Genomic DNA, 4807 nt, shown 5'->3' with positions numbered 1-4807 from the left:
TGCTTCCATGGGCATTGATCGTGAATCCAAGTAAAATGAAATCCCTGACAACTTCAATTTTTTCTTTGTTTATCATGATGTTGCTTATTGGTCCAGTTGTGAGGATTTTTATTTTCTTTATGTTGAGGCATAATCCATACTGAATGCTTTAGTCTTTGGTCTTCATCAGTAAGTGCTTCAAGTCTTCACTTTTAGCATGTGAGGTAGTGTCATCTACATATCCCAGGTTGTTAATGTGTCTTCCTCCAATCCTTATTTGCCCAGCACATAGGACCGGGCAGTGTTTCGTTCTGTTGTACACAGGGTCGTTGGGAGTCGGAACCGACTCAACGGCACCTAACAAAAACAACAACATACAGATTGAAGAAGTATGGTGAAAGGATACAACCCTGACATATGCCCTTCCTGATTTTAAAACACACAGTATCCCCTTGTGCTGTTTGAATGACAGCCTCTTGGTTTATGTACAGGTTCTTCATGAGTACAATTAAGTGTTTTAAAATTCCCATTCTTTGCAATGTTATCCATAATTTGTTATGATCCATACAATTGGATGCCTTTGCATAGTCAGTAAAACACAGGTGAATATCTTTCTGGTATTCTTTGCTTTCAGCCAAGATCCATCTGACATCAGCAGTGATATCCCTTGTTCCATGTCTTCTTCTGAATCCAGCTTGAATTTCTGGCAGCTCCCTGCTGCAATGTAGTAAATTACACAGTGTGGTTTTTCTAGCCATGAGTCTTTGTAAACTCCATGGTGGAATTTGCCATGAGCAACTGAATAGCTCCTGATGGCTAAAGTTATCCACTTGGGGTATTTCTGTTGAGAGTGGCATGAAGCAATCTTTTGGGAAGTTTGCTCTCTCTCAGGTGTATAGAATTCTGATGTTAGGATTGGTTAGTTTGGCCACTCTGTCAGGCTCAAAAGAGAAAATGAAATCCCCTCCTAGAGGCAGAAGAAATCTCTCACTGACAGCTGGGAGACACAAGAGACACACATTGCTGAAAGAGAGATGTGAGAGACACACACTGCTGGGAGAAAGACTGAAAAAACGTACTGCTGGGAGAGAAACTGAGCGACACACACTGCTGGGAAAGAGACTGAGAGAGACTGTCGTCTGACAGACAGCAGGCTGAGAGAGAATGATCGTGTTCCTGAACTTGAATTGTACCCTGTTGCTTCCCTAATAAACCCCATGATCTGTGAGTTCTCTGTGGCCACTGCCACAAATTATTGAGCCCAGCAGAGAGGTGGTGGGTTCTGCGGGAGGAACGGTTAGTGCCAGGGTTGGTAAAAAGGTTGGAGGGAGATGGCATGTCTGGCCTAGCAGGGATAAGCCTTGGGCTACTGATGGTGATTCTGTCTTCCTCTTGTGGGGTTAGAGGAGATCAGAATACACGGCCTCCTTGCCTCTTTGGCACCTGCTAAATGCTGTTGCAACTGTTTTGAATTATTTTCAGCATCATTTTACTATGTGTGATATTAATGACACTGACAATTTCTCCATTCTCCACCTTTCTTTGGAACAGGCACAAATATGGATCTCTTCCAGTGGGTTGACCAAGTGGCTATCATCCAAATTTCTTGGCATAAACAAGTGAGCACTTCCAACAGTACATCTGTTTGTTGAAACATCTCAGTAGGTATGCCATCAGTGGGTGGAATATCAATGCTTATTCATTAATGGGTATTACTGCAGCCTGATTTTTCACCAATGCCTTCAGTGTACTTGGACTTCTTCCTTCAGCACCATTGGTTCTTGATTATCTGCTATCTCCTAAAATGGCTGAACATAGACCAGTTCTTTTTCGGTACAGTGACTCTATATTCCTTCCATTTTCTTTTGATGTTTCCTGCATCATTCAATATTCTGCCCATAGAATCTTTCAATATTGCAACTAGAGGTTTAAATTTCCTCTTCAGTTCTTTCAGCTCAAGAAATGCTGAGCGTGTTCTTCCCTTTTGGTTTTCTAACTCCAGGTCTCTGTACATTCCATGATGATGATAATACTTTACTTGGTCTTCTTGGAGTCACCCTTTGAAGTATTCTGCTCAGCTCTTTTATTATCATTTCTTCATTTTGCATTAGCTACTCTGCATTCAAGAGTATGTTTCAGAGTTTCTTCTGACATCCATTTTCTTTCTTTCTTTCTTTCCTGTCTTTTTAATGATCTTTTGCTTTCTTCATGTATGATGTCCTTGATGTCATCCCACAATTCCTCTGGTCTTTGGGCATTGATGTTCAGTGTGTCAAATCCATTTTTCTGATTATCTCTGAAGGTGGGATATATTAAATTCAGATGGGATATACTCAAGGTCTTATTTTGGCTCTTGTGGACTTGCTTTAATTTTCTTCAGCTTCAACTTGAACTTGCATGTGATCAGTTGATGTCTGTTCCTCAGTCGGCACTGGCCTTGTTCTGACTGATGATATTTAGCTTCTTCATCATCTCATTCTACAGATGTAGTCTATTTAATTCCTGTGTATTCCATTTCCTGAGGTCTAAGATACAATCTGTTTATGTTGTTGAAAAAGGTATTTGCGTGCTCACTTTGGCAGCACACATATTAAAATTGGAATGACACAGAGAAGATTAGCATGGCCCCTGTGCAAGGATGACATACAAGTTCATGGAACATTTTTATATTTTTAGTTAAAAAAAAATACAGTAAAACATGAAAAAGGAAAATATGTAATGATCCATTTTTGGTTAAAAACAATCACAAGGGAAAAAATAAACAATAAAAGGAATGGATGTATATATAAAGAAGGAAAGACAAAAAGGCATTTGCAACAAATAGAAGCAGACTGCTTCATCTTTCTCCTGTGGAATGGCTCGTAGGTCCAAACCCTTGACCTTTTAGTTAGCCTAGTGCTTTAAACAAAGTGCCACCAGATGACTGGTTGTTGTTGTTGTTGTTATGTGCAGTTGAGTCAAACCCGACTCATAGCGACCCCTCCTTGGGTTTCCGAGGCAGTATCACTACGGAAGTAGGATTGCCCAACCTTCCTTCCGAGGAGTGGCTGATGGGTTTGAACCGCCAGCTGTCTGGTTAGCAGGCAAGTGTCTTAGCCACTATGCTACCAGAGCTCCCAGATGACTGGTAAGGTTATGCAAATGTGAGGTGCTTGTGGCCCACCAACGGGACTGGATAGCTTGCTAATAATGTAAATAAGGTACATTGACACCCTGTGTCAATGGGGTGGGACCATGGAAATAAGGCCTATGGAACCCTGGCATGGGGATTGGTCAGTTTTGCCATCTGCTAGGCTTAAAATGAGCCGTCCCAGAGGCAGAGAGGGGGGATCTCACTGCCATCAAGAAAGAAGAAGCAGGGATGGAGTGCCTTTTTGGACTCAAGATCCCTGCACTGAGATGGCAGAGAGACAACAGAGAGATGACAGAGATGGTGGCAGCAGAGGCAGCAGAGCCAGGAGACCGGCATGAGACCCAGCAGTGGGCTGCCCGGCCCACGGAATGAGAAAGCTGAGTGCCTTTGGGCAGGAGATTTTCTGGTAGAGAGGGGTGCTCCTCTGGACACCTACCATCACAGATAAAAAAGCTTTGTAACACTTGCCTAAGCAAGGCAGTGGCTGCGGCCAGAGAGAAGTGTGCCAGGGCAGGGCTGAGGAGAAGCTGTCCTGATCAAAGAACTGTATCCTGAGTTGTTCCTGATCCTGAATTGTAGCCTGTTACTTCCCTAACAAACCCCATAATCATGAATATTGGTGAGAGTTCTGTGTGGCCAATGCTACAAATTATCAAACCCATTAGAGAAGTAGAGAGTGTTGTGGGAGGGACAGTTGGCGTTCAACTCGGTAACCTACACTTCATAGGAATCAGGCTTGGGTTGTTGGTCTTGGTCCTCCTTCCCCCTTGTGAAGTTAGAGGAGGTCAGATGATGACTTCCTTCATGCCCTCTTTGAAGGAATTCAGCAGTGTATAGAAAAGGCAATGCATTATGTCCATGTTGGGTCTATCCCAAATGCAAGCATGTTTAATGTTGTTGTTGTTGTTATATGCTGTCGAGTCAGACCCAACTCATAGCAACCCCTCCTTGGGTTTCCAAGGAGATATGACTACAGAAGTAGATTGCCCAACCTTCCTTCCGAAGAGTGGCTGGTGGGTTTGAACCCCCAGCCTTCTGGTTAGCAGTCAAGTGCATTGGACACTGTGCTACCAGAGTTCCTATGTTTAACATTGTTGTTGTTATTGTTATGTGCTGTCGAGTCGGACATGACTCATAGCGACCCCTCCTTGGGTTTCTGAGGCAGTATCACTACGGAAGTATATTGCCCCATCTTCCTTCCGAGGAGTGGCTGGTGGGTTTGAACTGCCAGCCTCCTGGTTAGCTGTCAAGTGCTTTAGGCACTATGCTACCAGAGCTCCTATGTTTAACATTAGAAATACCTATTAATGCTATTCACTACATTAATGAATTAAAAGAGAAAAAGCAGGTCATGTAGTACAGTAGTACCACTCAGTAGCACAGGAAAGTGTTTGAAAAGATTCCACGCTCACCCACCCACAATCAAAAGACAAACTCTTATCAAAAGACAAATAGTTTGGAATGCCCTATGCTGGTTAAGGCATCAGCAAAAATCCCTGCATTAAAGGAGAGTCGTAATGGTGAAATACTGAACTTTTGAGACCAGGAATAAGATAAGGATGTTGTTGTTGTTGTTATGTGCCGTCGAGTCGGCCCTGACTCATAGTTGACCCCTCTTTGGGTTTCCGAGGCATTATCACTATGGAAGTAGGATTGCCCAACCTTCCTTCCGAGGAGTGGCTGGTGGGTTTGAAC

The 4807-nt window shown here is 43.1% G+C and overlaps 1 non-coding gene across 1 annotated transcript; it reads left to right on the top strand.

Annotated features, from left to right (window-relative positions):
* Positions 1-2545: 2545 nt before the first annotated feature.
* LOC122151088 lies at positions 2546-2653 on the top strand. The gene has a single exon (XR_006163964.1). It is a non-coding gene; the product is annotated as a U6 spliceosomal RNA (small nuclear RNA).
* The last annotated feature ends 2154 nt before the right edge of the window (positions 2654-4807 follow it).

The sequence above is a fragment of the Orycteropus afer genome, unplaced genomic scaffold, assembly GCF_000298275.1.
Source record: "Orycteropus afer afer isolate SDZICR_OR568_19922 unplaced genomic scaffold, OryAfe1.0 scaffold00295, whole genome shotgun sequence".
NCBI lineage: Eukaryota > Metazoa > Chordata > Mammalia > Tubulidentata > Orycteropodidae > Orycteropus > Orycteropus afer.
Note: the sequence above shows the minus strand (reverse complement) of the source record. Positions and strands in the feature narration are given on the sequence as shown.